Source organism: Lissotriton vulgaris, chromosome 5 (genome assembly GCF_964263255.1).
Source record: "Lissotriton vulgaris chromosome 5, aLisVul1.2, whole genome shotgun sequence".
In the NCBI taxonomy this organism is placed as follows: domain Eukaryota; kingdom Metazoa; phylum Chordata; class Amphibia; order Caudata; family Salamandridae; genus Lissotriton; species Lissotriton vulgaris.
Genome location: NC_141693.1, coordinates 1519263033 through 1519276167, shown reverse-complemented (window position 1 = coordinate 1519276167; position 13135 = coordinate 1519263033).

Here is a 13135-nt window from a genome sequence, read left to right as displayed (position 1 = left end):
GGTGTGTCTCCCAGTGCAGATGTGTTCTCCAGGTGTGTCTCCCAGTACACAATGTATTCCTCAGGTGTGTCTCCCAGTGCAGATCTGTTCTTCAGGCGTGTCTCCCAGTACACAATGTATTCCTCAGGTGTGTCTCCCAGTACACGATGTATTCCTCAGGCGTGTCTCCCAGTACACGATGTATTCCTCTGGCGTGCCTCCCAGTACACAATGCATTCATCAGGCGTGTCTCCCAGTACACAATGTATTCCTCAAGTGTGTCTCCCAGTACAAAATGTATTCCTCAGGTGTGCCTCCCAGTACACAATATATTCCACAGGTGTGTCCCCCAGTGCAGATGTATTTCTTAGGTGTGTTTCCCAGTGCAGATGTATTCCTCAGGCGTGTCCCCCAATACACAACGTATTCCTCAGATGTGTTTCCCAATACACAATGTATTCCTCAGTTGTTGTCCCCAGTGCAGATGTATTCCTCAGGTGTGTCTCCCAATACACAATGTATTCCTCAGGTGTGTCTCCCAGTGCACAATGCATTCATCAGGCGTGTCTCCCAGTATACAATGTATTCCTCAGGTGTGTCTCCCAGTACACAAGGTATTCCTCAGGTGTGTCTCCCAGTACACTATGTATTCCTCAGGTGTGTCTCCCAGTACACTATGTATTCCTCAGGTGTGTCTGCCAGTACACAATGTATTTCTCAGGTGTGTACCCCAGTGTAGATGTATTCCTCAGGTGTGTCTCCCAGTACACAATGTATTCATCAGGTGTGTCTCCCAGTACACTATGTATTCCTCAGGTGTGTCTGCCAGTACACAATGTATTTCTCAGGTGTGTCCCCCAGTGTAGATGTATTCCTCAGGCGTGTCCCCCAGTACACAACGTATTCCTCAGGTGTGTCTCCCAATACACAATGTATTCCTCAGGTGTGTCCTCTGGTGCAGATGTATTCCTCAGGTGTGTCTTCCAATACGCAATGTATTCCTCAAGTGTGTCTCCCAGTACATGATGTATTCCTCAGGCTTGTGTCCCAGTACACGACGTATTCCTTAGCCGTGTCTCCCAGTACACAGTGTATTCCTCAGGTGTGTCTCCCAGTCCAGATATATTCTTCAGGTGTGTTCCCCAGTACACGATGTATTCCTCAGGAGTGTCTTTCAGTACACAATGTATTCCTCAGGTGTGTTTCATAGTTCACGATGTATTCCTCAGGTGTGTCTCCCAGTACACAATGTATTCCTCAGGCGTAACTCCCAGTACACCATGTATTCCTCTGGCGTGTCGCCCAGTGCAGATGTATTCCTCAGGTGTGTCTCCCAGTACACAATGTATTCCTCAAGTGTGTCTCACAGTGCAGATTTATTACTCAGGCATGTCTCCCATTAAGCGATGTATTCCTCAGGTGTGTATCTCAGTACACGATGTTTGCCTCAGGCGTGTCTCCCAGTACACAATGTATTCCTCAGGTGTGTTTCCCAGTACAATGTATTCCTCAGGCGTGTCTCCCAGTACACAATCTATTCCTGAGGCGTGTCTCTCAGTACATGATGTATTCCTCAGGTGTGTCTCCCAGTCCAGATATATTTCTCGGGTTTGTCTCCCAGTCCAGATATATTCCTCAGGTGTGTTCCCCAGTGCACCAGTCTCTTCCACTGTATGATTTGTTTATTTGATGTTTCTCCCTGTATACATGTGTCTCCCAGTATAAAATGTATTCCTCAGGTGTGTCTCCCAGTTCTGATGTGTTCCTCAGGCGTGTTCCCCAGTACACCTGCCTTTTCCACTATATGATGTGTTTATCAGCTGTGTATCCCTTTATACCTGTGTCTCCCAGTATAAGTTTTATTCCTCAGGTGTCTCTCCCAGGACACCCGTCTCTTTGGTGTATGGTGTGTTTTTCAGGCGTGTCTCCAAGTGCACCCTTTTCTCCCAGTTTGTGATGTGTTCCTCAGCTGTGTCTCCCAGTACATCTATACTTTCCAGTATATGATGCGTTTCTCAGACTTTGCTCTCCGCACACCTAAGTCTTACACTCCATGATGCATACCTCCAACGTGCCTACCTGAACACCTATGCCTCCTTATATGACGCAATCCTCAGGTGTGTCTTGGTGTACACTTGTGTCTCCTAGTGAATTATATATTCCTCAGACATGTCTCCCAGTACACCTGTCCACCAGTACATGATGTATTTTTTAGACGTATCTCTCAGTGGATTACGTATTCATTTGGCATGAATCATAGTAACCTGTGTCTCCCAAAACCTGTTGCATTTCTCAGATGTACCCCCAACCCCACTACACCTGTGCCGCCCATGCATGTTATATATTTCTAAGGTGTGTCTGTCAGCACGCCCGTCTTTTACGGTATGTGACTTATTCTACACACTTGTCTCTCAGTGCACCTGTGTCTATTACTGTAGGATGTATTTCTCGAACGTGTCTCTCAATACATGAGGTACTCCTCCAATTTGAACCCCAGCACCCTGTGTCTCCCGGTGTGTGATATGATACTCAGGCACGTCTCCCAGTACACTTGTGTTTTCCAGTTTGGGATGCATCCTTCGGTGTGTCTCTGAGTAAACCTGTCTTCCAGTAGGTGATACATGTATCTCCCGTGCCCCCAAATATATGATACATTCTTCCGTTGTCTCCCATGTATATGATGTGTTCCTGTATTATGTCTCAGTACACCTGAGTCTCGTCGCATATGATGAAGTCCTCAATTGTGCCCCCCAGTATAGCATGTATTCCTTTAGTGTGCACCAGTGTCTCTTAGTGTAGGATTTGTTCAGCATATGGTTCTCCCAGCATGTGATGTATTCCATATATGTATCTCCTAATATATGAGGTATATTTCAGAAGTGTGCCGCCGTATATCACATATTCCTCAGGTGTGTGACTCAGTATATGATGGTATTTCTCAGATGTACCCTTCAATACAAGCCCCATGTAAGTCTCTATCCAGGTCAAGCTCATCCCACGTACCTGACATTCTAGTCCCTTTCTCTGCAAAGCCAGTCCTGCTGGTTGCATACTCTCAAGATACTCAGCAGCAGGAGCTCATCTCAGCAGCAGTGTATCACCTCACCATCAAGTGTTCACCTCAGCAGCAGGGGCTCAGCAGCAGGGACTCACCGCAGCAACAGGGGCTCAGTCCAGAAGCAGTGGCTGGCCGAAGCATCCGATGCTCGCCTCCACAACAGCAGAGGCTCAGCTCAGCATCAAATCCTCACCTCAGCAGCAGAGGCTGGAGTTCAGCAGTAGGGGCTCGCCTCAGCAGCAGAGGCGAGAGTTCAGTAGCAGGGGCTCACCTCAGCAGCAGTGGCGAGTGTTCGGTAGCAGGGGCTCACCTCAGCAGCAGTGGTTTGCTCCAGCAGCAACGGGAGCTCACTTCAGCAGCAGTGGCTCGCCTCAGCATCAGAGGCTCGCCTCAACATCAAGCTCACCTTAGCATCAGATGCTCACTTGAGCTTCAAGTGCTCACCTCAGCAGCAAGAGCTCGCCTCAGGTTCAAATGCTCACCTCAGGAACAGGGGCTAAGCGCAGCAGCAAAGGCTAGCATCAGCAACAGGGTCTCATCTCAGCATCAAATGCTCACATCAGCAGCAAGGGTTCAGTTAAACAGCAGGTGCTTGCCTCAGCGCCTGGCCTCAGCATCAAGGGCTCACCTCAACAGCAGGGGCTCATCCCAGCTTCAGGGGTTCACCTCATCATCAGGTGTTCACCTTATCAGCACAGGATCGCTTCAGCATCAGGTGCTCTCCTCAGCAGCAGCTGGTGTGGATCACATCAGCATCAGTGGCTCACCCCAGCATCAGGGGTTTGGGCTTAACAGCAGCGGCTCGCCTCAGCATCAGTGGTTCACCTCAGCAACAAGGGCTCAGGTAAGCATCATGTCCACGGAGCGGCACAAGGGTAGGAACGAGGCATTGTACTCATGCGGTAAATTCTACCGAGAGGAACACCCTTCGTCTGCCGGCTCATGGGGCATGCAACAATGTCAAACTAAGACCGCAATAGGTCAATATTTTTGACTATCAATTGAAACTCTATCACGTTTTCAATGGGGCCAGCTCATGCCCTGTAGCCCAAACTAACAGCCGATTTTTGCTGCCAGTTTGTTGGACAGTAGGCTTACCACTTTACAAACCGAGCACTTCGCAGTAGGGACCATTAGAAGGTCCTGATGAGTAGGCAGTAGGGGTCTGCCTACGAAACATGTTGACCAGGTAGCAAGCTAATTGCTCTACCACAAAACCCCCTTCTTAATGTTCCCAGCCAGAGAAGTGAATAAAATTTATTTTTTCTACTAGTCAGGGAATTTTAAATTTTTCCTTTTTTATCACACTCACTAGTTAGGTCCCTACACTTCACTGATACCACTTACACTGCACCATCACATAGCCTTTGTCACAACAACTAGTGCTCCCGCGTAGTTCGTAGGTCGTAGCACGCCCCGCCCCGTAGAGGAACGGGAAGACCCCTATGATGAAGCATGACACTAAAGGATTTTTTTAGTGTGTGAGGGGTATTTTAAAAAAGCACACAATGCTCTCATCTTTCCATTTTATAAGAGAGAGCTTAGTATTTCACTGCATATATTAAAATAATAATAAAAAATATCACCATCACACATTGATAGAATCCTTTTGTTTGTATAAATTCGTTAGGAGGGTGATTCTATCATTACCTATACGCTTCCTCTATTGTTTTGGAAGCATCATGGGCTCACTTCAGCATCAAGGGCTCAGGTCAGTAGCAGGGGCTCAGGTCAGTAGCAGGGGCTCCCCTCAGCAGCAGTGGTTCACCTCAGCAACAAGGGCTCAGGTCAGCATCATGGGCTCACCTCAGCATCAGGGGCTCAGGTCAGTAGCAGGGGCTCCCCTCAGCAGCAGGTGCTTGCTTTTGCATCAGGATCTCATCTTGTTCAGTGACATGCCATGCATGCTTACCCAACTAAAGTGCATTGTGGGGCTAGTGGGAGGCACTGTATGAGATGGATCATGAAATATTTACAAAAAGAAATACAGCATTTTAAAAGGAGCTTACAGTCAATCATAAATATCACTCAATTTCAATTTTCTGGGAGTCTTTCGGGTGGTATACTACCCTTGCATTATCTTTTTGTCTGTATCTCATCCCTCAATGCTTGAGGTCCCGTGCATTGGGGGCTGAGATACAGACAAGAAAGTTAATACAGGGGTACCATACCAACTGAAATATGAGATTTGGTTGGAAGAAGAGACTTGACAAGGGACATATGTACATACAACATGGTTACAAGTGTTTCATGGATTGTCCTAGCCCTGATGCAGTCCTTAGGGACGAAAGGCATTGGCTAAGCTGATTGCAATGTGTATACATTACTCAATAAAATTGGATTTAACTACACACGCAAGACTCCTGGACAATTGAATTCACTTGAAATGCCCTCTTGGGACATACAAGGACATCGTATACATATGCAACTTTTTCAATGCTCAAATTTTGAGATATTTATGATTGATTGTACCCTCCTTTTTAAATGTTGTATTTGTTATTGGATTAAGTGTGTCTCCTAAGCAGTGGAGTCACGAAAATTTGAACATAATAGTTCATGTAACATTAAACCAACACACCAGTGCAACATCAAATGGCACACTCTGCTTTTGTTTAATATTTACAAAAAGATGATGAATCAATGGTAGATGTTTTATTTTTATTTTGTACTGTGAACTGAAACAGAACATTATCGGAATGTAGCACCTTAATTAGAGCCTTTGTTTTATTACTACAATAATGAACTCAGTGGGGAGTCGGCATCGGCTGCTATGGCCTGGTTTTAACTTTTAAGTCTGCGGATGCTATGCCACTAAGATAGCTTGGCTTGTAAATGCTCCTGCTTCAGAGATGTGACCCTGACTCAAAATGTGGCAGGTTTGAATCCTATAAGGTAGCATTTCTGCGAGGACTTTGCTCCTTCTTTATGGAAAGACAAGAAAGATCAAAAGTGATTTGCAGTTAGCTAGGGAGCACCTTTCATTCACACAGCACATTAGCATACCCCCTCACCCCGGATTGCTGAGCCACTACGTCTCCCAGCACACCCCCCCGAAAATAATGCTTCATGGAGCATATTCAAAACCCTTGATGAAAGAGACATTCTAAACATTCTAACAGCACTAAAACACTCAAACCACCTTAGCAACCCTCTGCCAGTAAATGTCTTCAGTGAGATCAAAATGTCTTTACTCCTACTCTGGACCAAGATAGTTAATGCCTCACTACTCCAAAGAACAATCACAGACTGCCTTAAAGCTGGGCAGGTGTTAGATCTGGTATCCGTGGTGTGGTCTCCCATATCTTTAGGGCTCGGGCCTACGTCACACTGCGTAGCAGTGTGTGCGTAGCCCAAGAGTCCTTATGTTAGAGTCTCCGAAAAGCTGCCTAACAAATTCCTCGCTGCTCGTGATTTTTCGTCCTTTTTTTTGCCAGCTGCATTCCGATTGGCCTTCTCGTGCGTGTGTTTTCGGAAGAGAGCACGCAATAGGCCATAGGTGGTAGAGTAGCTCCGCCTATTGCATATTCCGTGCGGACACGCGCAGCAGAAGGGCATATTTCTTCAATTATCGCGGCTGTCAGGGCCCGCGGTAATTGAAGACAGATGCTGGGTGCGCGTGCACCACTCTCGTTCTTCCTTGAGGCTATTGAAACACTTTGACTGCCATTACGGATGGTAACCACTAGATGGCGTTCCTCCTGTAACATGGTCCACCGGCTGCTCACTGCTACGGAGAGAGCTTGAGACTGCCGCGCCGTAGTGTTCTGGTTGTCAGGAATGAAGTGCGCCTTGTACCCTTGTGCCTCCGCGTGTGTCTGTGTGTGAGAGAGCTGACACCGGCCGTCCTGTAGTGATCTGATTGTCAGGGTGTGCGCCTTGTGTCACTGTGCCTCTGAGTTAGCTGGTAGCCATGATTCCTTCTTGAGAGGAAGCCGGCCCGCGTCCTTGCTGCTTCCAAGGCTTATTTCTGTGCGCATGGATGCGCGTGTGTTCATTGTGCGCAGCAGTGGCGGGTGGACTCAGTCCAGGATTACCTCACGAGCCATGTCCGTTTTCAGGTGTCACACGGAGAGGAGGGAGCGCTACCAATGAGGGCATCGAGCTGCGATCAAAGGGTGGTGTGGGGGAGAGTTCGAGGAGGGGGGAGCAGAGTGTCGGGGTAGGCCACAACAAACCATGTAAAGCAGAGGGTCTTGGATATGCAACTCATGTGAAGAGAAACGCATAACCTACACCCACTGAATGTATTTATTGGCTTGAATGCCTTTACAGTTCAGTCATCATGCAAGGTGGCTTCCTGTGCTGTGAGCACACAGTTTTTTTTGCAGCCGCCACACTGTAAGCTCTTATTAGCATCTTACCCGCGCTCAACTAGTCAAGTTATATAAGCATCTTAGCACTAAACTCTATACCTCAAGTGTCTGGTAAGAATAAATCAACAAGATTAGTTCTATTTCATAATAGGGATAATAATGTTAACCTTTCGCAGTGCTACATGTAGTCGTTACACTGGCTACCTGTTTGACAAAACTCTGCCCTCCTCTGTTCTATGAGTTGTAGCTATGCATGAGTTCGCAGATGCGTAATTCTTTCTTTGTACAGAAATGCAGCAGCCGTGCTTATCCAGATGCCCACTCACATGCATTCACTTTGCTTTATTTATTCACCCTTGGGATGCCTTGTCCAATGTTTCTTCGTCGCTGAGTAACAGTGAGGTGCATGCCTTGCACAGATCTGAAGTGCGTCAATATAAGAAAAGGAAATGGAGCCTAAGCTAACCCTATAGAAATCTCACCAGGGGCTCTTTAGATAATGAAGTTTAAAAAAAAGATTACATGATTTTGCCTACTAAGGGGAACGGGATTTTGAGGGGTTTGTACGTCTGTTGTCACATGTCAGGAGCTCACAGAGGCCCACACACTGTTCACTATCCAAAACCCACCCCAGGGCATCGTGTAGGTGTGTAATCAAATGAGAGAGACCCCGTGCAAACAAGGGGAATAGGGTACTAATAAATAGTAGGTGTGTCTGTCTGTGCCGTCCGTCATTCTTTTTCAAGGGTTTGAATAGTACATTCAGTCTTGTGAAAATAAAGGCTGTTGTGTTGAAGATGGAGAACCCCCAAAATAGGTGTTGAAAAACGGTGGCAGAGTTTTGTTTTCACCAGACATCCTTCTTTTGTTTTGTTTTTTTGCGAGAAAGCAAACAAACAAACGGATGTACTTGTGTTGTGTACTTGCAAAGTCCACGTGATGTGCCACAAAAGTAATTAAACCCTCTGTATGTTGCGTTAAATATATTCTCAGCAGTAGGACTCAATACAATGACTCGTCTTCAGCCCATACCCCAGTCTGGCTCTTGCTTAACGGCAGAATGGCGGTGTAGAAGTTCCTGACTTGGCTCTGTTGAAAGTCTTAATAGCAGTTGCCAAAATCACTGGTTAGTTTGTGGCTAAACAATGGGGTATATTATCAAGGGGTTCATCTCCGCTTTTTAGGCTTTAAAAGCCAAGAAAGCGGAGATAAAATTATCTCCCTATTACCTAGCTGTCGCTAACACCAGTTAGCGACAGCTAGTAGGAGATAGCGACCATCTTGGGCCCCACTTTGCATGTCAGAGAAATTTATCACTAATGACATGCAAAGTGGGCGTGCCAAGATGTTAGCGACTGGAAACAGTCGCTAACATCGCTATCTCCTAATACCAACTTTTGGAGATATTCGCGCTAAGCGCGAATATCTCCAAAAGCTAACACCTGTCCAGAGCAGTTCTTAGCCATGTTATCCAATGGGAGGTGGATAACATGGCTAAGAGCATTAGCTCGGTAATGCCTGAATATCGCTGACTTTTCAGCGATATTCATGCATTGCGGCCGATATTTATCGCATTTGCGATAAACCTTGGTAATACCAAGGTTTATCTGCGATAAAAATCGCCGCAGGTCGGCAATACTTTTTTGTCTCTAACCAAGAAATAGCGATAATTATCGCTATTGCTTGGTAATATGCCCCCATGTCTTTGTTGAATAATTCTTAAGTGCTTGCATCCCCATGACCCCCCCCCCCCCCACTAAGGCAGCTAGTCCATGGGCAGATCTAATATTGTAGGTGCTTGTGTTGGAGTGAAACGTTTCATGCCAGGATGGATGTGGAGAGTCATAGTATGCATAGAATCTTTACATCCAGTGAGTAACTTGATGATGTCACCTTGTAGCTTTCCTCAGACAGCACAATCCTGTTTAACCTCTCATGGCTTGTCTGTCTGAATGAGGTCACTGCATGTCTCGCATGGCTGGACCTCTCGTCTGGGATCTGCAGCATGCTCTCCAGGCTCTTATACAAGTACACAGAGTAACTAAAAAAAATGGAACTGTTACAGTTCATACATCAAAGGAGCGTACCTGTTTTGACGGAGGCTTGGCGCTCTTCAGCTGTTTAATGGCTTCTCTTCCAGTGAGACCCAACGTTGGGGAAAAAGGTTTCCTAATCTCTTGTTATGGCTATTTACAAACACTGCATGTGACCAGCATAGGCATGGGTGGGGTTTGGCTCCCACTCTTTAACTGGGAATCAATGTCTTGAAGTTGCCCAGGGCATGGAAAAGCAGACACATGCTGGTGTTGGGCAAATGCAGGTAGTGGTGTCCAAAATCAGTTACTGCCAGTAAGCAGTTTAGCATCCTCTCGCACAAAGCTGGTATATTCAGAAGCTGGCCATCTGTTAAATTAGGTGAGCTTTGGCTGTTGGCACAGTTCGGAAACAACCACATACTTGTCCACAGACTGTCAGTGCTGGTGTTTATATGCAGACACTTTCAATTGTTGGGGCAGTGTGGTCCAGCCTGCCCATGATTTGTCGTATACACTGGTGCTGCATTATGTCTTGACTATCAGTGTAATGTTAGAATCGCTAATGAAAGGCCGGGCTAACTTGTCTTCTTGCCTTTCTGTGGCATTTATTTATGCGCCTGTGGGTCGGACAATTTCTTTAGGCTGGCAGGGGCAAACACAACCTGCATATTAGTTCTGGTTTATGATACCCCTTAGAGTGCACAGTAGAACCTTTGAACACGTTTCCACAATAATCTTGCATTATCAACCTCATGTTCACACACGAGTAACTTTATTCTCTTATCGGCCAGCACAATCACCTTGAACGGCTGCACGAGCTTGAAGAGCTCAGACTGGCTGATGGGATGAAAGGCTTAGAGACATCGCTCTCTGCTGCAGAGTGAGTGTGAGTGCAGAGTCAGTGTGAGTGCAGAGTGAGTGCAGAGTGTGTGCAGAGTGAGTGTGACTGCAGTGCGAGTGCCGAGTGAGTGCAGAATGAGTGCAGAGTGAGTGCAGAGTGAGTGTGAGTGCAGAGTGAGTGTGAGTGCAGAGTGAGTGCGAGTGCAGAGTGAGTGCAGAGTTAGTGCGAGTGCAGAGTGAGTGTGAGTGCAGAGTGAGTGTGAGTGCAGAGTGAGTGCAGAGTGTGTGAAGAGTGAGTGTGACTGCAGTGCGAGTGCAGAGTGAGTGCAAAGTGAGTGCAGAGTGAGTGTGAGTGCAGAGTGAGTGTGAGTGCAGAGTGAATGTAGAGTGCTGAGTGAGTGTAGAGTGCAGAGTGAGTGTAGAGTGCAGAGTGAGTGTAGGATGCAGAGTGAGTGCAGAGTGAGTGTGAGTGCAGAGTGAGTGTGAGTGCAGAGTGAGTGCAGAGTGTGTGCAGAGTGAGTGTGACTGCAGTGCGAGTGCAGAGTGAGTGCAGAGTGAGTGCAGAGTGAGTGTGAGTGCAGAGTGAGTGTGAGTGCAGACTGAGTGGGAGTGCAGAGTGAATGTAGAGTGCAGAGTGAGTGTAGAGTGCAGAGTGAGTGTAGAGTGCAGAGTGAGTGTGAGTGCAGAGTGAGTGTGAGTGCAGAGTGAGTGCAGAGTGAGTGTGAGTGCAGAGTGGGTGTGAGTGCAGAGTGAGTGTGAGTGCAGAGTGAGTGCGAGTGCAGAGTGAGTGCGAGTGCAGAGTGAGTGCAGAGTGAGTGCGAGTGCAGAGTGAGTGTGAGTGCAGAGTGAGTGCAGAGTGAGTGCGAGTGCAGAGTGAGTGTGAGTGTGAGTGCAGAGTGAGTGTGAGTGCAGAGTGAGTGCGAGTGCTGAGTGAGTGCAGAGTGAGTGTGAGTGCAGATTGAGTGCAGAGTGAGTGTGAGTGCAGAGTGAGTGCAGAGTGTAGAGTGAGCATGAGTGCAGAGTGGGTGTGAGTGCAGAGTGAGTGTGAGTGCAGAGTGAGTGTGAGTGCAGAGGGAGAGTGAGTGCAGAGGCAGCCGCGGCCCGTGGAGGGTGTTTCGGTAGGGCAGAGAGGCGGGGTGGGGTAGGGGCAGGGTGGGGGGTGCTAAAAACCGGAGTATGGATAATTGAAGGTAAGTAAATAATTTAATTAATAAAATGAATTTCGTAGCGCACGCTGCATCACATTTTGCAATGCAGGACGCGCTACGAAATTTGTTTTATTAATTAAATTATTTACTTACCTTCAATTATCCATACTCCGGTTTTTAGCACTCCCCCGCCCCGCCTCTCCGCCCCACCGAAACTCCCTCCACGGGCCGTGGCTGTGCAGAGGGAGAGGGAGTGCAAAGTGAGAGTGAGTGCAGAGTGAGAGTGAGTGCAGAGTGAGTGTGAGTGCAGAGTGAGTGTGAGTGCAGAGTGTGAGTGCAGGGTGTGAGTTCAGAGTGTGAGTGCAGAGTGTGAGTGCAGAGTGGGAGTGCAGAGTGAGTACAGAGTGCAGAGTGAGTGCCGAGTGAGTGCAGAGTGCAGAGTGATTGCAGAGTGAGTGCAGAGTGAGAGTGAGTGCAGAGTGAGAGTGAGTTATGTTATGTTATGTTATGTTACGATCTTTTGTATTGCGCACAGCTGCCCCAGCTAAGGGGCGTCCTGGCGCATGGCAAGAAATAAGCAACACTTACAGGGAACATAACAAAAGGAAAAAACAGAGCAAGCTATTCAAACAGAAAGGTCTTTAAAGCTTTACGGAAAGCTAAGAGGTCGGTGAGCCGCCGCATCTCAACCGGAAGAGAGTTCCAGATCTCAGCCGCTCTGACCCGGAAGGAGCGGCCACCAACCCGACACAGCCTGTATCGGGGGGTCACCGTAAGAGCCTGGCCCAACGATCTCAGGGACCGGGTAGGGACATACCAGGACAAAAGGTCTGCAAGAATCTGAGGGCTCCCGCCCCTCAAAATCTTGAACGCCAGACACAGTACTTTAAACTGTATTCTTGCCCTGATAGGTAACCAATGCAGCAATCTCAAAGTGCCGGAGACGGAACATGTTCGGGGTAAGCCAACAATGGCTCTCGCCGCGGAATTCTGAACGCGTTGGAGGCGAGTAACCTCCGCCACGTTGACCCCTGCCAGGAGCGAGCTGGCATAGTCCAGGCGAGATAACACTGTGGCCTGGACTATCAGCTGCCTGGTGCGATGGTCAAAGAACTTCAAGACGAGACGCAGCGACCGTAAAATACCGAAGCAGCAGGCCGCGGTTCTCTTCGTGTGGCCCACAAAGCTGAGGGAGGGGTCTAACCATACTCCTAAGTTCTTTAGTTCCGTAACCGGAGTGGGGGCCAGCCCCAGCTCCGAAGGCCACCACCTGTCCCCCCATAGCTCCGACTTCCTACCGACGATCATGATCTCCGTTTTCTTTGCGTTGAGCTGGAGACAGTTGTTCTTCATCCAGCTCGCCACCGCCCTAAGTCCACTCTGAAATCTGGGGGGCATCCCGATCCGCATCCCCGCTGATCGTAACCGCCAGCTGGGTATCGTCGGCATATGAGACCATAGTCATGCCCCATTGCCTGACGACCTCAGCCAGCGGTCTCACGTAAAGATTAAACAACGTGGGGCTCAGTGAGGAGCCTTGCGGCACCCCCTGTTTCAGAGGATGGAATTGGGACTGGAACGGTGGGATGGCAACGCTAAAGAAACGATCGTCTAGGAAAGACCGAAACCACTGGAGGGCCAAGCCACTCAGCCCAATCTCCTCCAGGCGATGCAGTAGGATGGGATGCGAGACAGTATCGAACGCGGCGCTCAGATCTAATAATACGAGCGCCGCTGTCTGCCCCGCATCCATCACCATGC